The sequence below is a fragment of the Canis lupus genome, chromosome X (genome assembly GCF_003254725.2).
Source record: "Canis lupus dingo isolate Sandy chromosome X, ASM325472v2, whole genome shotgun sequence".
In the NCBI taxonomy this organism is placed as follows: Eukaryota; Metazoa; Chordata; class Mammalia; order Carnivora; family Canidae; genus Canis; species Canis lupus.
Genome location: NC_064281.1, coordinates 48,836,457 through 48,858,073, shown reverse-complemented (window position 1 = coordinate 48,858,073; position 21,617 = coordinate 48,836,457). Strand labels below are relative to the sequence as shown.

Genomic DNA, 21,617 nt, shown 5'->3' with positions numbered 1-21,617 from the left:
TCTTATGGGTTTTGGTGCAATTATAGATGGGAACAATTCCTTAATTTCTCTTTCTGCTGCTTCGTTATTGGTATATAGAAATACAATAGATTGCTGTACATTGATTTTGTATCCTACAACTTTACTGAATTTGTGAATCAGAGCTAACATTTTTTTTTGGTGGAATCTGTTGAGTTTTCTACGTAGAATATCTTGTCTGCAAAGAGTGAAAGTTTGATTTTGTCCTTGCTGATTTAGATGGCTTTTATTATTTCTGTTGGATGATTGCTGAGGGTTGGACTTCCGGTACTACGTTATAAAACAGTGGTGAGAGTGGACATCCCGTCTTCTTCCTGACCATAGAGGGAAAGTTCTCAGCTTTTCCCCATTGAGAATGATACTAGCTGTGGGATTTTTCACATATGGACTTCATGATTTTGAGGTATTTTCTTTCTATGCCCAGTGTGTTGGTGGTTATTATTATTTTTTTAATCAAGAATGGATGTTGTACTTTGTCAAGTGCTTTTTCTGCATTCACTGAGAGGATCATATGGTTCTTCTTCCTTTTATTAATATGGTGTATCACATTGATTGGTTTGTGAATGTTTAGCCCACCTGGCAATCCAGGAATAAATCCTAGTTGATCATCATGAATGATTCTTTTAATGAACTGTTGGATTCTATCAGCTGGTATCATGTAGAGAATCTTTGCATTCTTGTTTACCAGGGATATTAGCCTGCATTTCTCTTTTAACGGGTTCTGTGTCTGTCTTTTGTAACAAGGTAATGCTGGCCTCATAGAATGAGTTTGGAAGTTTTCCCTCCATTTATATTTTTGAAATAGTTTGAGAAGAATAGGTATTAACTCTTCTGTATGTATGTATGTATGTATGTATGTATGTATTTTGATCATCTGGTTTTTATTTCCAGGCAATCTTGTTACTTCTCATTTATCTCACAATTTGCATGGCTGGGTGCTTATGCACCTCATCAACAGAAGGTCTCCATGGAATTGAGCATGATTGCCTACATGGCCAGAAAACCCATCAATCCCACTCAAGAGGCAGATGATGAAAGTGGCTGCACTCTTCCCTCCCAAGTAACTCAGACTGAATTCAGGCTGGACAGGCCCGCAGAAGGTAGCATGAGAGAAAGTAAAAATTTGACACCTGTCTGTCACGTTGTAGAAGGAGACCTCACCAGAATCATAGTCCAAGAAAATCCCCACCCACTGGAGAGGGGTCCACTGGGGGAGGGAAGTCCCTGGGGAGGTAAGAGCCCAGTATTCTTTCCCATACCACAAAGACACTGTCCAGAATCCATTCTGGGTGGATAAAATTACTCTACCTTTTCTGCACACTGAGTTTTCACATACATCAAGGTCTGCTTGCCTTATCTCTCATCTCTACCTCCCAATGGTGTCTCCCAGCGACAATCTTGGAGCACCAAAGACGCAGGGAAACAGATTTAACAGCTCTGGGTTGTTGGGCAGGTCCTGCTAGAAGTAACTATGCCAAACGTACATGCTGCAGGAAAGGATTCAGGTGGGGTAGGCTGTGTCTGGGTCTAGAGTCATACCTACTGAGTATGATTGAGCCTCTCTCAATTTTTGAATTTTCCCCATATTGGCTGAATTTTTCCTGTGAACTGCTTCAGATTTTCAGGCAAGAAGAGACGGTTTGGGGTGAAAATGTGGCTTTTTTTCCTTCCTGCAGATCTATTAGTGTGATCGAAGGATCAGGGATCCTGATTGTTTCACGTATGTTCAATGTGTCCCTGATGTTCTGCAGGAGCTCCCTGGTAGGCTGCTGCTGCTTCTCTTCCAGCTGGGTGATCAGGCTACTCGGGTGGGAGACATTGCAGGAGATCTGGTGTTGACACCATTGATGCTGTTGTAGGTAGCTAAATCTAGCTCCTCAAGGTGGGCCAGGAGATGATACTCATGATCCTTTAAGGAGTGAGAGAGCTGCTCAAACTTCCAGACGATCTTCTCCCTCTCCATCTGGTTCAGGCTCAAGAGTTCAGCTCGTGTCTGCTCCCCCTGTGCCCAGAACCTCTTCTTTAAGTCTTTCAGTGTTTCCAGGTGGTCCAGCTGGTTCTGGATTTGCTCCTTGAAGTCCTCCACTGCCTTCTTGAGCGGCAGCATGCTATGGCCAATGTGCTTGCAGAAGCAGCCACACACCACACAGATGGGCACATGGTCCGCCTCACAATACACCTTCAGGGACTTGTGGTGCTTCTCCCACACCCCCATCTCGGCCAGGGCCCCCAATGACCACAAGGTGCACATCTGTTTCACTAGCTGTGTTATGTTGGCCGGGTGCCAATTGGGTCTCATGTGACGCTGCAGGAAGATCTCCTGGCGCTGTGGGCATCACCTGTCGGTCTCCATCTCGCCCTAGCAATGGGTGAGGCATGCACAACAGTTGTTGCACCTGCAGTCGAGCCTCATGGGGTTGGCAAAGTACTGCAGACACATTGGGCAGGTAGACTTCTGCACACCCTCCTGATTGCCCCTTCCTGGCAGCCTTGCAAGTTGGGCAGGCAGAGGGCTGCACCTCTGCCTGGATCTCAAATGCATGCACTGGCCCCAACTGTTGCTGGTCATCCCTGTGCAAGTGCCCTGCTGAGTGAGCATGAATTCTTGTCTCCCAGCAGAGTCCTGTGACTGTACCAGGGGGCTGCCAAGGTGGGCTTCCTGTGGGACTGGGACAGTCATTGTTCGGATCCCTGTAACTCCCCTTTAAATGTTTGGTAGAGGGACATCTGGGTGGCTCAGTTGTTGGGCATCTGCCTTCGGCTCAGGGTGTGGTCCCAGAATCCCGGGATTGAGCCTCACATTGGGCTCCCCCGCGGGAAGCCTGCTTCTCCCACTGCCTATGTCTCTGCCTCTCTCTCTTTGTCTCTCAGGAATAAATAAATAAAATCTTTAAAACAAAAATAAATGTTTGGTAGAATTCAGCTGTGATCATCTGGCCCTGCACTTTTGTCTCTTGGTTGATGTTTGATTACTGTTTCTATCTATCTATCGTCTATCCATTTATTAATTTTTGCTTGTTCTGGATCTGTTCAAGTTTTCTTCCTGTTTTAGTTCTGCTAGTTTAGAAGATTCTAGGAATGTATCCATTTCTTGAGATTTCCCAATTTGTTGCCATTTAATTTTTCATAATATTCTCTTATAATTGTTTGTATTTCTGTGGTGTTGGTTGTGATTCCTCCTCTCTCACTCATGATTTTATTTATTTGGATTATTTTTTATATATGACTTTTTTGAAAGTTTTATTTATTTATTCATGAGAGATACAGAAAGAGAGGCAGAGACATAGGCAGAGGGAGAAGCAGGCTCCCTGCTAATAGCCTCATGTGGGACTCGATCCCGGAACCCCGGGATCATGCCCTGGGCCGAAGGCAGATGCTCAACCATTGAGCCATCCTGGCTTCCTTATTTAGATTTTCCCTCTTTTGATGAATCTGGCTAGGAGTTTATCAATTTTTTTAGTATTTTTCAAAATCCACCTCCTGGCCTCATGGATCTGCTTTACTGCATGTGTCTGTGTGTGTGTGTGTTTCTCTATCACGTATTTCTTCTCTAATCTTTATTATTTCCTTTCTTCTGCTGACTTTAGGTTTCATTTGTTGTTCCTTCCCTATCTCCTTTAGGTATCAGTTTATGTTTTTATTTGAGATTTTTCTTGCTTCCTGAGGTAAGCCTTTATTGCTATATAGTTGCCTCTTAGGGCTGCCTTTACTGCGTCACAAAGGTTTCTAAGTATTGTGTTTTCATTTTCACTTGTTTCCATGTATTTTTATTTATTTATTTAATTTCCTTATTGATCCTTTCATGCTTTAGTAGATTGCTTTTTAGTCTCCATGTATCTGTGGTCTTTCCAATAATTTTCTTGTGATGGAATTCAAGTTCATAGTATTGTGATGAGAAAATATGCATGGTATGATCTCAATCTTTTTGTACTTGTTGAGGACTGATATGTAACCTGATACATGATCTATTCTGGAGAATGTCCTATGAGCAATCAAAAAGAATGTGTATTCTGCTGCTATGTGATGGGATGTTCTGACTACATATATTAAGTTCATCTGGTCCAGTGCGTCATTCAAAGCCATTATTTCCTTATTGGTTTTCTGCTTAGATGACCTGCCCATTGTTGTAAGTGGGATGTTAAAGTCCCCTACTTTTATTGTATTATTATCAATGACTTTATGTTTCTTATTACTTGTTTTATTCATTTGAGTATTCCCAAGTTTGCAGCATAAATATTTGCAATTGTTAGATCTTCTTGTTGAATGGACCCCTTTATTATGATGTAGTGTCCTTCTGCATCTCTTCTTATGCCTTTGGCTTAAAATCTAGTTTCTCTGATATTCCCCATTGTTATTTGGTCTTTCTTTTGACAACTTGGTCTTTCTTTTGACATGGTAAGTATTTCTCCATCTCTAGTTTTCAGTGTACTGGTGATTTTAGGTCTGAAATGATTTTCTTGTAGGCAGCATATAAATGGGTCTTGTGTTTCTTTCTTTTTTTTTTGACAACTTGGTCTTTCTTTTGACATGGTAAGTATTTCTCCATCTCTAGTTTTCAGTGTACTGGTGATTTTAGGTCTGAAATGATTTTCTTGTAGGCAGCATATAAATGGGTCTTGTGTTTCTTTCTTTTTTTTTTTTCATCCATTCTGACACACTATGTCTTTTGATTGAATTATTTTGTCCATTTTCATTCAGCATAATTATGGCTCGATATGAATGTACTGCCATTTAATACTTTTTTGGTCATCGTTTCCGGAGATATTCTATGTTCCTTTCTAGTCTTTGTCATTTTTGGTCTTTCCTTCCCACTCGAAGAGTCCTCTTTAATATTTCTTGCAGGGTTGGTTTAGTGGTCACAAATGCCTTTAGTTTTTGTTTGCCTGGGAAACTCTTTATCTCTCCTTCAATTCTGAATGATAATCCTACTGGATATTCTTGGGTGCATATTTTTTTTCTATTCAGCCTGTTGATCATATCATGCCACTTCTTTCTGCCCTGCCATGTTTCCGTGGAAAGATCTGCTGTTAGATTATTTGTCTTCCCTTGTAAGTTAAGGACTTGTTTTTTTGTCTTGCTGTGTTTAAGATTTTTGCATTATCTCTATAGTTTACAAAATTTAACTGTGTTATGTCTTGATGTTGATCTGCTTTTGTTGATTTTGATGTGAGTTTTCTGTGGCTCCTGTATTTGGAAGTCTGTTTCCTTCCTCAGGTTACGGAAGTTTTCACCTCTAATTTCCTCAAATAAATCTCCTGCCCTCTCTTCTTCTGGGACTCTAATGAATATTATTATGCTGTATGGAATCACTGAGTTCCCTATTTCTACATTTGTGAGCCAATGTTTTTCTTTCTGTTTCTTTTTCAGCTTCATTATTATTTTCCATTATTGTATCTTCTATATCACTTATTCGTTCCTCTGCTTCTTCCATCCTACGTTCATTACATCCAGTCACTTTGAATCTTGGTTTTTGCATTTTCATTTTGGCCTGGGTAGTTTTGTTCTTTTATCTCTGCAGTAAGGGAGTCCCTGTAGTCTTCTATGCTTTTCTCAGGCTCAGCTAGTATCTTTATGATTGTTGCTTTAAATTCTAGATGAAACATACTACTTATAACTGTTTCTATTAGATCTGTGGATGTGACCTTTCCTTGCTCTTTCTTTTGGTATGAATTCCTTTGTCTTGACATTTTGTCTAGGTCTTCATTTTCTTCTTTGTGTTAGAAAAGTCTATTAGGTCTTCTGCCCTTGAAAGTACTAGTCTTATGAAGAAGATGTTACATAGCGACCAGGGCTTAGAGCTTTAGAGATTATCTCTGGGTGTGCTGTGTGTGTTCTGCGTTTTTTTTTTTTCCCCTACTCTATCTTTTAGGCCATTTGTCTGCAGAGACTCTCCTTTCCTTCTCTGGACATTGTTTGGTCCCTATTCTGAATGTGATGAGCTTTAAGTAAGTGTATTCTGGTATGCTTGTGGAATGAGACCTGACAGCACCTCCAGCAGAACTGAGACCCTGCATGTCTCTATTTGGTCAACATGTATTGGGCAGGTGTCTCTGCTGGAGGAAGGATCTGCTGCACTGGGACTGGTGCAAGGTTGACTGAGAGGGGCAGTCCCACAAGAGTGTTTAGGAGGTGATGCCTGATGCATGCACATTAGGCATTAGGCAATCGGTGTCCGTGCTTTGCTGCTTCCTGCAGGTGACTCCACGTTTATGCTGATCAGTGGGCAGTAGAAATGATTCTAGCCACCTTCTTTGTTTCCATAGATGTGTTTCTGTGAATGCTGCCTTTCAAGGATGCATTCTAAGTAGCGCAAATTACGTCCTTCTGTGTGATCCAAGTATTCTTCATATCACTGTTCCCATGCTCTCTGCCCCAAGGTTGTGTGACTGCCTTCTCTCCAGGTGCAGTGCAGTGCTCACAGGCCCTATCTCAGCCAAGCCACTGACCTTTAAATCTCCAGGCTTTAAGTCCTGCTGGTTGTATGAACTCATGAAATTCAGCCTCTCTCTCAATTTGCAAGCCAATGGCTTTGGGGAAACCTTCTCCTTGTGTATTCCCCTGTGTTTTCCTTTCTCTCTTGCCATGGCTCCCTCCATTTCATAGTACCTGAAATCTGTTTCTCTACTAATCCATGTGTCCACATTTCCTACCTTAGTCAGTATGGCCTCTAGTCTCCCTTTACTTGTGGAGTTCTTTCAGTGTTCATGTTGATTTCTGGGTGATTTAGGGTTTTATAGTTTTCTATTTGTGTTCTTGGGTCCAGGTGAGCATAAGGCCCTTCTATTCCACCATCATCTTCTTCTTTTACTTTTACTCTACATTTTTGAGTTGTTTTGTTGTTCTCCTGGGTAAATACAACTAATATCTTAATTTATAACACTATAGGTTAATGCCAACTTAATTTCAGTAGATATGAAAGCTTTCCTCCTATATTGCTTCATCACCTTATGTTGTTATTGTCACAAATATCATCTTTATACAATCTGTACCCACTAATGTAGATTTTAAATTATTGTTTTATTCGTTTGTGTTTCTAATCTGATTGGAATAAAGTGGAGCTATGAATGGTAATGATATTAATACCAATCGTCATATACCAACTTTTATATTTACCTATGTAGGCGTCTTTTCTGGTGTTCTTTATTTCCTTATGCAGATTTGGGTCACTCTTTAGTGACCTTTCAATTCATCCTGAAGGACTGCTTTTATCACATCTTATGAGGAAGTTTTACTAGTGACAAACATATTTTGTTTAGTTTAGATTATCTTAATTCTTTATAACAAAAGTAATTATACTTAGTGGGAAGAATAGGAAAAAAAATGTTATACCCACTCTTCCTGGATGTGGAAGTACATATGGCATTTTGTATATACTTGCTCTGCCTAGATTTACATCATTACAAGTCTAAATAGAGAATTTGTGGGCCTCATGATGTAACTAAAATAATGAAAAGATCAGTAGGTAACAAGTGTTCATGCAAAAGACACCATTGAGAAAATCCCAGAACATGAAGGTGAGGCTAAAGCAACCCCCTATACCACAAAGATGGAGATGGATCACATTAGAAGGGTAATAGTAACAGCTATACATGACCACTTGGCCTCTCCTCCAGTTTAGTATAGCATCACACTGAAAGGTCCCTCTGAGCCTAAAATTCCTCTAGTGGGAAAAGATATCCCAGGACAAATTTCTGTCTCTCCCAGCATTGTGAGTTACCTCCTAGGAGTCCTACTCTGGTTTTGCCTACTGGAGATTATGGGGGAAATCTGCAGAGCTTGACCAGTGGGAATCAGATTATGATGGAGATGTGGGGAAGGACTTCCAACATCAGCAGTTGAATCTTGGCAGACCAAGGTCATACCTGCAGGACCCAAGTACTAGTCTCAGTCAATAGCTCTTCTTTATCTGCAGACCCAAGACAGTGGTGCAGTCTGATTAGAGAACTTGTCAGAATACAGGTCTGCCTCATTTGGTACCTCAAACAAAGAGCCCTTGTAGGCCCTAGACTCTGATTTGGCCCCCCTCCTCAGGCAGGGGTGATAATTCATAGCCCTATCCATGGATGAGTGTTGTTCCTGTTCCCCACATGACCCGAAAGCCTGACCAAAACACCTAGGAGGCTGTTGTGATCTGGATCTCCTGCTCTGCCTGGGCAGAAGAGATCATATAATCCTACCCACTCCTGAGTGTAGCTCCTGGCTTCTCACAACCAGAAAGCCCTTTTCTACACCTAGGGAAGGTATAGAGTCCAGCAATGCTTGAGTAGAGAATCCAGGCAGGCAGAGCTGATTGTTTGCATAGCAAATCCAGTGGGCCCATTTGGCCAAGAAGATTTAGGGATCAGATATTGTGGATCAAGACCAGAAACAAAGCGCTTGTCATCTTTAGAGCTGGCTGTCCTGCTCTACCTGGGCAGGGGAGCTAATCATAGCTCCACCCTCTGCTAAGTGTAGCTCCTCAAAAAAAGGGGCCTGATCTGAGCACCTGGAAAAGCTGTATGGCTTTCAGTAATCCAGAATCTCCAACAAAGAAAACCCCAGGACCAGAATGGCTTACTGGTGACTTTAAGGATGAAAGACATTACTCTTTCTACATGACCTCATATATATGTATATGTTTTAGACTTTGTTTTTATTAATTTCCCTTTGATGATAGTAAGGAGTTGCAGTGCAAATTTGGAAAGTAACTTATTCTTGAGATTCAAACATACCTTGTTTTAATTATACTTTATTTATCGTTTGGCAGATATTTTCTTTTTACAGATTGAAGGTTTGTAGCAACTCTGCATTAGCAAATATATTGCCACCATTTTTCCAAGAAACATTTTCTTAATCTGTGTCCCTGTGTCACATTTGATAATTATCACAATATTTCAAATTTATAACTATTATTATATGATAACGACATTATAAGTATTACTATATTTGTTATGATGATCACTGTTCCTTGATGTTAGTGTTATAATTGTTTTTGAGGCATGATGGGCCACATATGAGGTGGTAAATTTAATCAGGAAATATGTGGTGTTCTAACTGCTCCACTGACCACCTGTTCCCAAATTTTTTCTTCCTACCACTGGGGCTCCCTATTCCATAAGACACATATTGAAATTAGGCCAATCAATACCCTATAATGCCTCTACATTTTCAGGTTAATGAATGAGCCACACATCTCTTACTTTAAATTAAACTTAGAAATGATTAAACTTAGTAAGGAAGGCACGTTAAAAGTGAAGATATACCAAAGCATTTGGCCTCTTGTGCCAAATGGTGATCCAAATTGTGAATGCAAATAAAAGCTTTTGAAAAGAAATTAAAAAGTGTGAGCCAAGTGAACACATGACTGATAAGTAAACAAAACAGATTGCTGGTGACATAAAAAAACATTTCAGTGGTCAGGATAGGAATCCAAACCACCTACAATATTCTCGTAAGCCAAAGGCTAATCTAGAACAAGGCCCTAACTCTCTTCAATTCTTTGAAGACTGAGAGAAGTAGGAAGCTGCAGAAAGAAAAGTTTGAAGCTAGCAGAAGTCGATTCATAAGGTTTAAGGAAAGAACACATCTCCAAAACAAAACATACAAGTTGAAGCATTACGTGGTGATATAGAAACTGCAGAAAGTTATCCAGAAGATCTAGCTAAGATAATTAACCAAAGTGGCTACACTAAACAAGAGATTTTCAGTGTAGATGAAATAACCTTTTATTGGAATAGGATGGCATCTACGACTGTCAGGAGAGGAAAAGTGAATGGTTCACTTCAATACTTCAAAGGACAGGATAACTCTCTCGCATGGAGTCTAAGAAAAGCTGGTAACTTTCATTTGAAGCCAATGCTTATTTGCCATCCTGAAATAATCCTTAAGAATTATGCTAAATCTTTTACACAAGCAAAAGGAAAACAGTTAACAAAACTAAAAAAACGACCTCCAGAATGGGTGAAGATATTGGGCAAATGTCTTCTTAGATAAATAGGACTAGTATCCAAACTCTATAAAGAACTTATCAAACTCAAGACCCATAAAACACACACACACACACACACACACATCAGGTCAAGAAATGGGCAGAAGACATAAATAGCCATTTCTCTAAAGACATACAAATGGACAAACAGATAAAATGATCAACATCTCTCGGCATCAGGGAAATCCAAATCAAAACCACAATGAGATACCAACTCACACCGGTCAGAAATGGCTAAATTTAGGCAATGGAGGAAACAAACAGATGCAGAGAAAGGGGAATCCTCTTACATTCTTGGTCAGATGCAAACTGGGGCAGCCAGGTTTGGAAAAACTATGGGAGATTTCTCAAAAAGTTAAATAGAACTACCCTATACCCCAGCAATTGCACTACTAGTATTTACCCCAAAGGATACAAATACAGTGATTCAAAGGGGGCACATACACCCCAATGTTTACAGCAGCAATGTCCATAACAGCCAAAATATGGAAAGAGGTCCAGATGTCCCTCAACAAATGAATGGACAAAGAAGAGGTGAGATATGATTAATAATGGAACTATTACTCAGTCATCAAAAAGAATGAAATCTTACCATTTGCAATGATTGAATAAGGACTGGAGGGTATTATGCTGAGCAAGATAACTGAGTTGTTATAATTTATATATATTTATATATATACACACACACACACACACATTTATTTATTTATTTATTTTATTTGTCCATTAGCATGATGCATGTGTCCTTACCCCCTCAGGTACAATCTTTATTTTGGTCTAAATTGAATGGTCTTGTCAGCAGCATATTGATCGTTCTTTGCTTTTTCCATTTTGATATTCTATACTTTTTTGGAGTGTTTAGTCCCTTTATATTCAGAGTAATTATTGAAAGATATTAACTTAATGCCACTCTATTACTTGTAAAGTGCTCTTCCTTTAGATTGTTTCTGTTTCTTTGTGGTCTTTGTTATTATTTGCTCTCTCTGCTAAAAATCCTTTTCAAACTTTTTGCATGGCTAGTTTAGTGTTCACAAATTCTTTTGGTTTTTGTTTGTCTTGTACTGTTTATATTTCCTTATGTTCTTAATGATAGCCTTGCTGTATAAGCTTTTCTTGGCCGCATATGTTTTCCAGTTAACATGTTGAGCAGTATATCGTGCTAGTCCTTTCTGGCTTGCCAGTTCTTCATGACCGGTCTGCTGCCAGGCTTATGTGTCTACACTTGAAGGTTAAGGAATCTTGTCCCAAGCTGCTTTCAGTATTTTTTCTTTATCTTTGAAATTTTCAAGCTTCACTCTAATATGTGGAGGGGTTAGACTATTTTTATTGATTTTGATGGGGTTTTCTGTGCCTTCTTGTATTGAGTGCCTTTTTCTTTCCCCAGATTAGAGAAGTTGTCAGATATAAATTGTTCAAATCAACTGTCTGCCCCTTTCTCCCTCTCCTCATCTTCTGGGATCCCTATAAGATTGACGTTATTTCACTTTATGGAATTGCTAAGTTCCCTATATCTCTCTTCATTATTTAATATTTTTATTTTCTCTTCTTTTAATTCTTTTCCCCCTCATCATTTTATCCTCTATATCACTAATTTTCTCTTTTAGTTTGTTTATTCTCCTTTTTATGGCCTCCACTTGAGACTGAATCTTAATAATAGCATTTTTAATTTTAGCATGAGGAAATTTCAGTTTTTCTCTATAGGTAGGGATCCTCTAGTGTTTTTAATGCTTTCTTCAACAAGCCTATCTTGTGTCTTTATAATTCTTGTTTCAAATTCCAGTTCAAACATCTTACTTATATGTGTATTGATTAAATTCCTGGCAGAGAGTGCTACCTCATGTTCTTTCTTTTGGTGTGAGTTACTCTCTCTTGTCATTTTGTTCAGAAATGAAAGAATGCAAGAAGCAGAAAAAGAACAAAACAACACTAGCAACAACAACTTCAAGAAATGTTTTTGGTGTATGCCATGTGCAGTCAGTCTGCTGTTGCAATTAGGCTGCACTTCCCCTCTGGTTTGTCCTTGCAGTGGGGGTTGTTTGGACCTTTAACAAGGTGTACTTTGATTTATTTGCGTATGTAAACCTGGAAATTGTTTAAAAAAGCCTAATCCTAGATAAGAGAACACTAAAAATAACAAAAATACAAACAAGGAGACAAACAAATGACTACGAACCTAATTCAAAGAATAAAAAGAAAATAAGGAAAAAAACAATAAGAGAGAGAGAGAGAGAGAGAGAGAGAGCCTGATTGAAAAAATAAGAGAACTAAACAAGCAAACCAACAAATGAACAAAAGGTTATAAGCTTGATATCCAAAAAAAAAAAAAAAAAGATAATGGAGAAACATATGGGGTGTGTGTGTGTGTGTGTGTATAGATAGAAGATTTAAAAATAAATAGAAAAATTAAAAAATTTAAATTAAGAAGAAAGAAAAAAACAGAAGCAAATCTGGTTCTCTTTCCTTTTTTTTTTTAAAGATATTATTTATTTATTCATGAGAGACACCGAGAGAGAGAGAGAGAGAGAGAGAGAGAGAGAGAGAGAGACACAGGCAGAGAAAGAAGCAGGCTCCAAGCAGGGAGCCCGATGTGGGACCTGATCCTGGGACTCCAGGATCACGCCCTGGGCCAAATGCAGGCACCAAATCACTGAGCCACCCAGGGATCCCTGGTTCTCTTTCCAACAGAATCTGATGTTTTGGCATACTCTCTAATCAATAGACTTGGTATATGCAGGGGGTCTGTATTGGTCTTCGGAGGGAGAGGCTTGCTGGACTGGGTCACAAACTGGCTTGCCCTTTTATAGATTCCCATGCCAGGTGCAGGGGGTTTGGGTTTCAGTGAACTCCATCCTCCACAGAAGGCAATAGTATTTCTCTCTGAAATCTGACTGTGCTAATGGATGGAGTGAGGGATGGGTAGTGGAGAAGGAAGAATCTGGCATCATCCCACCCCTCTTATCCCTGGAGAAAGGGAAACTCTTGGCTATTACTGTTCAGAAGGTCCTGTGAAAATAAAACAATCTCCTATTAATCTTTCTGTTTTCAGTCTGTCATCATGTGCCTGCACCACAGAAATCTCTTGTATTTTTATCTCTGGCCAGTGGCCCAGGATTCAAAACTCCCACGTTTTTATGGGCCTTGCAAGGTGTAGACCCACTCTCCTCCCTGGAGGAGAGCCTTGCAAATGCACCCAGCACTGTCCTGTCCCAAATCAGTAGTTCATACAAGTGTGCTCAATGGACGCTAGTTTTGTGAGGCACAGGCAAAAAGGCTGGATCCAAGTTACTGGCCCTCTGTGTCTGACTCAGTCCCCTACTCTGTTCTGTCCCAAAAAAGCACTTTCTCAGAGGCTTGTATCCATTGTGGCAGACAGTGAAAAGTGGTGATCAGGTTATGTGCAGTATACCAGTGAGTGTCTCTGCTCTTTTCTCAGTTATGTCACAGGGGCCCTGTGGCTTTTTTGTCCCCCAATTCACAGTTGTGAAACTTGCTTCCGTTTTCTTAATCCTCATTGTATTTTGAGTTATTCGAAATAGTTGGATGTTAATCTCACTGTGTTTGAAGGATGAGGCAAGCTCAAAAGCCTCCTACTACTCTACTACATTAACTCTGCCTATGTATTTTAGAGAGAGAAAGCACGAGCAGGGGGAGGGACAGAGGGAGAGAGAGAGGCAGAAAATCTCAAGCAGGCTCCATGCTGATCATGGAGCCTGAGGGGAGGATCAGTCTCACGACACTGAAATCATGACCTGAGTGAAAACCTAGAATCAGATGCTTAACTGACTGAGCCATTCAGGCATCCCTCTAATGAATACTTTTTATAGGCATAAGCTTATAAAACACTGTAAAGCCTGAGAAACTGTCACTAGAGACTAAGGAATATGAACTGGGTCCTGAAACAAATATAAACTGAAAAAGAACATTAGTTTTTAAAAAATATGGAAAAAATAATAAGAAGAACAAAGTTGGAGTACTTACATTATCGGATTTTAAATTTTGTATGAAGGTACATTAATCAAGGTAGTATTCTAATGTCAGAAGAATAGACAAATACATCTATAAAACACAATAGAATACAGGATAAGACTATATTATAAGGTAAAATAGTTTCATAAAATACACTAATATATGAAGGTACATTAATCAAGGTAGTATTCTAATGTCAGAAGAATAGACAAATACAGCTATAAACACAATAGAATACAGAATAAGACTACATTATAAGGTAAAATAGTTTCATAAAATACACTAAGAAACTCAGTGATGAAATGAATATTTTTCGATAAATTTTGCTGGAATAATTGGAAATAAAACAATTTAAAAACCTATCGGTCTATCTAACTACCTATCTATGTATCTGGACTCATACATCACACCCTAGACAAAAATGGACTCAAAGTGGATTAAGGCATAAGCATGAATGTTAGAACAATAAAGTTCCTAGAAAACACCTAGGAGAAAATCATTGGTACTTTGGAGAATGAAAGTATATCTGAAAAAGCACAAAAAAAATTAATAAAGTGAGTTTTATCAAATTTAAACATCTTGCTCATTGAAATGAATTATAAAAATAAATAGCGTACAGAAAATGAGAAAGCATTTGTTACATATATATGTATGTATTTTATAAAGAACATATTTGTATGTATATGATAAAAATTTGTATTTAGAATATATAAAGATTTCTTACAACAAAATTCTAGTAAGACAAAGACCTCAATAAAAACAGGAGAAAAGACTTGAAAGAGACATTTCTCCAGAAATAGAGCCAATAATCATATGAAAAGATGCTGAACATGATTAGTTGTCAGAGAAATGCAAGTTAAAACCAAGGAAGAACGTGACAATAGGAAAATGACAGAGTAGGCAGATCAGTGCTCTAGTACTTTCATAGAAACATAGAGCAACAAGCAGATATTGTGTGAAGGAATTTTATCAGAACTCTGGGAAACAATAGAAAAATACTATAACAAAGTAAAAGGTGAAACAAACAGACTCCTCAAAACTTTAGGAATTTTTGCTTACTTTACTTTCTGTTGCTACACCCTCTCTCTGGCACAATAGTGGTGTTGATTTGGAAGCCACAATAGCCTGTATTGCCAGTTTGGGGACCTTTCTTTTCCTAGTTTATTAGAGTTAAAAGCAAACCTTAATTTAAAAAAATATTGTATATGTATGTTCTATACTTTCTTGGCACTGTCTGAAGGACTGACACAAGGCTCTGACCTATGTTTTACTTAATGTGTAACTCAGGCCAAAAAAGCTACAAGAATTGACAGAACAATGGTGTCAGGGAAATGGTGGAGCAGGCAGCATCCGGAATCTATCTCCACCTATACAACAATTGTACTGACCGATTCTTTCTGATGTAATGCCTTTGGAACTTTAGAAAACATTGAGGACTTGTAATTTCCAGAAGAAATCTTAGATAGTAAATTGGGTTTATTTGTTTTAGTATCAGCTCTTAGCATAGCACCAGGTACGAATCCCCCACCCCTGGCCCATAAAAGACAGATGTGAATAATTTTCCATATCAGCTTGCATGCAGCTTGGACAAAATAGACCTTGTCCTTCAAACACTGGGGAACTATACTATGCTGATTGCTGCTTCTGAGCACAGAGATGCAAAGAAGATGGTGGCCATTGTTGTTGCACCTTCACCTACTGTTGCAAATCTCTCTCTCTCTCTCTCTCTCTCTCTCTCTCTCGGCTGAGTGACTTCTGTGGTATTTAAAGGGTTACCTCCTTTCCCCTTTCATTTTTCTCCTTTAGGAATTCAGACATTAAAGACTTAGACATTACAAAACCACATCTTATATGGGGAAAATTAGAACAAGATCATCAGTGAAAAGTTCAGAAAAAAAATCTGAGATCTTAAATTTATACCTCAGGCTGATGGTTGGAACAGTTTATAAAAATTAAAAAGTATATCAGAAACCACAAAAATTACAAACACTCGGGAAGGAGGATAAACTGATTGCCAGTTACCATGTTATTTAATTCCAATATCCAGCTTTTAACAAAAAATGCAAAACATACAAAGAAACAAATATTGCCCTTTTTGAAATATTACACTTTTAAGGGGAAAAATAACTGAAACTGTCCTTGTAAAAGTCTGATGCTAGATATATAATGGTGTATATACTCAACAATGATTTGAGAATGACTGTCTTAAAGATTCTCACTAAAAGATGGTGGTAGACAAAGTCAAGAAAAACAATATATAAAATAAAATGGAAATAACAGTAAAGAGATACAAAAACTAAAAAAAAATAAAGGAACTCTGAAGTAACATATAATATATGAAATGAAAAATTCACTAGAGAGATTCTAAAGCAGATTTGAGCAAGAAGAAGAAATAATTTGTAAACTGGAAGAGTGGAAATTATTGAGTCTGAAGAACAGAAAGAAAAAAAATGAATAAAAGTAAACAGAGTGTTGAGAATGTGTGGAAGACCATCAAGTGTATTAATGCACATATTGTGGCAGTACCAGAAAGGGAAGTGAGAAAGAAAGAACAGAGAGATATTTAGAGAATAATTGTTGTTAGTATAATATTTAAATAAGAATGTTAAAGGTTTAGGTTGCTAAATGAAATCATCATGGTAACCAGAAGGAAAATATCTATACAATACAGACAAAATGAAATGGAAAAGGAATTCAAACATTTCACTACAAAAAATCAGTGACACCCAAACGTTTCACTACAAAATATCAGTGACAATGATTCAAGAAATGAGGGAGAAAAATCTATAAGAAATATAGCAAATAAATAGAACAATCTTTGAAAATAAGTACATTTCTCTATATAAGTAATTACCTAAAACATAAAATAATTAAAACCTTTTCAAGCAAAAGACAAGCTAGATAGAACGGATTAAACCACATGATCTAACTATATGCTATGTGCAAATGACTCACCTGAGATCAAAAGACATAAATAAGGTTAAAGTGAAAAAATGAAAAAAAAGTGGGAGAGGAGTTAAGATGTTCTGAGCATTGGGAGGACGTTATGCTTGCTTCAGTTACTCCAACACAGCTAGACAATTGTCAAATCATTCCAAATACCAGAATTATCAGTCGGAGGACCCAGAGAACCTACTACACAATGAGAGGGAGAAAAGAGGCTACATCGTAGAAGATAGATGAGGTGATATGATTTGGGAGAAAAAAAATCATGAGTTCTGTGGAGGGGAGAGAACCTTGGTCATGGAGAGAGGAGAGAGAGAGAGAGAGAGAGATAGAGAGGAGAAGCACACATTGTACAAGAAAAACATTTCCCCCAAACAATTGACTGATTATTACCAAGGTTTAAAAGTAGCACAACCGAAAAGTCCTGAAGTTGTAGAAATCTGCAACAATGTCAGAGTGAACCTGGTGGGTGTGCAGTATTCCTGTGGAGAAGGAGGGCAGAAGCCCAGAGTCAGACAGACAGTATGCTCTGAACATCCCATGGATCTCCCTGAGAGAGAGAAAGTTCCCCTCCTTGGAGTGCTTTGGGAAGAGGTGGCATTGTTTCTCAGAGGAAAAAAGTGCCAACAAGCATCTTTTAGGTGTCCTGTTTATAATAGCATACATGGAGAGACACCTGCTGAAGGCGGTGTCTAACCTGGATGCTGGCTTTTTACTACACATTACTATAAAATTCAAATACTTGTGAGTTCATGCAACTGCTTTCTGGGAAAAGTGAGACCAGCCACAGTACATAGAGACCCTCCCTAAGGGATCAGTGCAGATCCATTGCAAGCCAAGTACCTAAAGTTTGCAGTTAGAAATGCAGAGCTGCACCTCAGATAAAACCAAGGAGCACAGCACTGCCAGGTGGGCAGTCAGCTCAGACAAAGACAGGGTGAAGGCATTGATCAAACTGAAGCCTGGGATAACTCCCTTCTTAAGGAGGAGAAGGGGCTAAACCCATTTTTCATCACTCTCCATCAGCACAGACAAACATCACAAGTGGCATAGCACAAACAATGGTGGATGCTTGCACTAAGCCCTATCCCCTTACGCTTTGCAGGAACATTTTTTCTTAGGGCAAGTGTGATCAAGAGCCAGAGCAGCAGTAGGTGGTCTCCATAAGAAGATAAGGATAACCTGCTTCCCCACCCCGCCCCCCCACACACACACACAACAGGTCTATGGATCATAGAGGGCTACAAAGTTTCAGCTCTGGCAAAAATAGGATAAACAACAAGCTTCCCAACACACAAAGAACAGAGACCTAGAAAAAAAATCACAAGACAGAACAAGAAGAGGTCACAGCCAGAAGGCTAATCAAAATAGATATTGAAAACAACAATCAGAAGGATACTAGCTGGGCTTGATAAAAGCATAGAACAGAGGGAGGGGCAGATGGCTGAAGAGTAGGGATCCTCAACTCACCTAGCCCTACACACTTACCTAGATAACTTTCGTTTTTTATTTTAAGATTTTATTTATTTTTTCATGAAAGACAGAGAGAGAGAAAGAGAGAGAGAGAGAGAGAGAGGCAGAGACACAGGCAGAGGGAGAAGTAGGCTCCACGCAGGGAGCCTGATGTGGGACTCGATCCCAGGACTCCTGGATCACACCCTGGGCCAAAGGCAGGTGCTAAACCACTGAGCCACCCAGGGATTACCCCCTAGATAACTTCAAAATATCCTGAACACCTATGAATTTGACCTGAGATTTAAAGAGAGAGCATCTGGAAAGTTAGAGAAAAGCTTTCACTTCTAACAAGGGAGGAAGGAGGAAAAATAAATAAATAAATAATAAGTAAGTAACTAAATAAATAAATAAAGTGGGGGAGGGGAACCGTAAGTAGCCAGGCTAAAGCAGAGTGGCAAAAGTCTCCAGGGCTGGAGCCCAGCTCTGGACAAGTGGGAACTTTAAAAATCCACGCTGGAGTTTTCCCTGACAGAAAAGTGATTAGCAGGGAAATTGGGCAGAATCACAGGAAGGGCAGTGAAGCCTCAAGATTCCCCGAGTCACTGTAAGAAGAGGGGCGTGTGGGGGAAAGCTCACTGCAAACCTCAATCTGATATCGGTAAAGGGCTGGAGAACCACAGCCCTCTGGGGCATTTGGAAGAAGCCAGTTGGTTAGGCAGGCCAGCTCTGGGCGGAGGTGGCTGTGCCCCATTCCCTTTGGGAGAGGCAGTCCCCAAGAGCTCGGGTCCAGCAGCACAGGGCCCGGGATCCCAGGGCCTCCAAGCTGACAAAGCCAGTGATTCTACATTCCCCCTGGGACAGGCGGAATCGGGGAGAGCACAGGAGAGCAAGAACTCTCCTGCTACTGGGGGCCCCACAGGCTGTGCAGATCAGTGCACTTGCACCTGCCCCCAGGAGCATCTAGGCCAGTGAGGACTGGTAGCTGCAGGTAGTTACTTGCAGGGAGATCAACTCCAGAGCTGGAAATCTGGCCACCTTCATTGTTTTTCCTCTTTGTTTCATCTTGTGTCTGGGAGAGGTTGAGGCTCTAGGGAACAGAGGCATCACAGGATAAACAGCTCACATGGAGACTGGCACCTGACAAGGGGTGGGGCATCTCCGCCCAGGCACAGACCCCTGAGAAACAGCACAGCAGATCCCTCCCGCAGAAGACCAGCTGGAAGAACAAGGAAAGATCAAGTTTACTCACCAAGAAGCACTGGAAAGCTCAAAGATTGAGAGAAAATAGTATATAGGACAAGGAGATCCTTTATTATTTCTTTTTTTTTCCATTTCTTTTTTTATTACGACTCATTTTTTCTTTCTTTTATTTTTGTATACTTTTTTATTGGAGTTCGATGTGCCAAAATATAGAATAACACTCAGTACGCATCCAGTCAACTGCACCCTCAGTGCCCGTCACCGAGGCACCCCAACCACCTGCCCACATCCCTTCAACCACCCCTTGTTAGTATCCCAGAGTTAGGTGTCTCTCATGTTCTGTCACTGATATTTCCCACTCATTTTCTCTGCTTTCCCCTTTATTGACTTTCATTATTTTTTATATTCCCCAAATGAATGAGACCATATAATGTTTGTCCTTCTCCGATTGACTCACTTCATTCAGCATAATACCCCCCAATTCCATCCATGTTGAAGCAAATGGTGGGTATTTGTCGTTTCTAATGGCTGAGTAATATTCCATTGTATACATAAACCACATCTTCTTTATCCATTCATCTTTCGATGGATACCGGGGCTCCTTCCACAGTTTGGCTATTGTGGACATTGCTGCCAACAATGGGGTGCAGGTGTCCTGCCATTTCACTGCATCTGTATCTTTGAGGTAAATCCCCAGCAGTGCAACTGCTGGGTGGTAGGGCACATCTATTTTTAACTCTTTGAGGAATCTGTACACAGTTTTCCAGAGTGGCTGTACCAGTACATATTCCCACCAACAGTGCAAGAGGGTTCCCCTTTCTCCACATCCTCTCCAACATTTGTTGTTTCCTGTCTTGTTAATTTTCCCCATTTTCACTGGTGTGAGGTGGTATCTCATTGTCGATTTGATTTGCTTTCCCTAAGGGCAAGTGATTTGGAGCATTTTCTCATGTGCTTATTGACCATGTCTATGTCTTCTTAGGTGAAACTTCTATTCATATCTTTTGCTCATTTCATAATTGGATTGATTTTTTTCTTTGCTGTTGAGTTTAATAAGTTCTTTATAGATCTTGGATACTAGCCCTTTATCTGATAGGTCATTTGCAATTATCTTCTCCGATTCTGTAGGTTGTCTTTTAGTTTTGTTGACTGTTTCTTTTGCTGTGCAGAAGGTTTTTATCCTGATTAAGTCCCAATAGATCATTTTTGCTGTTGTATTCCTTGCCTTCATAGATGTATCTTGCAAAAAGTTGCTGTGGCAAAGTTCAAAAATGGTATTGCCTGTGCTCTCCTCTAGGATTTTGATGCATTCCTGTCTCACATTTAGATCTTTCATCCATTTTGAGTTTCTCTTTGGGTATGGTGTATGAGAATGGTCCAGTCTCATTCTTCTGCACTTGGCTGTCTAATTTTCGCAGCACCATTTATTGAACAGAGTGTCCTTTTCCCAATGGATAGTCTTTCCTGCTTTGTTGAATATTAGTTGACCATAGAGTTGAGGGCCCATTTCTGGGTTCTCTATTCTGTTCCATTGTCTGGTTTTGTGCCAGTACCACACTGTATTGATGATCACAGCTTTGCAGTACAACTTGAACACGCGCATTGTGATGCCCCCGGCTCTGGTTTTCTTTCTCAAAATTCCCCTGGCTATTCGGGGTCTTTTCTGATTCCATACAAATCTTAAGATGATTTATTCCAACTCTCTGAAGAAATTCCATGGGATTTTGATAGGATTACATTAAATGTGTAAATTGCCCCGGTTAGCATTGACATATTCACAATATTAATTCTTCCAATCCATAAGCATGGAATATTTTGCCATGCTTTTGTGTCGTCCTCAATTTCTTTCAGAAGTATTCTGTAGTTTTTAGGGTATAGAACCTTTATCTCTTGGTTAGCTTTATCCCTAGGTATCTTATACTTTTGGGTGCAATTATAATTGGATTGACTCTAATTTCTCTTTCCTCAGTCTCATTGTTAGTGTATAGAAATGCCACTGATTTGATTTTCTATCCTGCCACACTGCCGAATTGCTGCATGAGTTGAGGTGGAGTCTTTGGGTTTT

General features: G+C 39.5%; 1 pseudogene; it reads right to left on the bottom strand.

The window, feature by feature from the left end:
* Nucleotides 1-934: 934 nt before the first annotated feature.
* On the bottom strand, nt 935-2,698 carry LOC112664164 (zinc finger protein RFP-like; annotated as a pseudogene).
* Nucleotides 2,699-21,617: the final 18,919 nt, after the last annotated feature.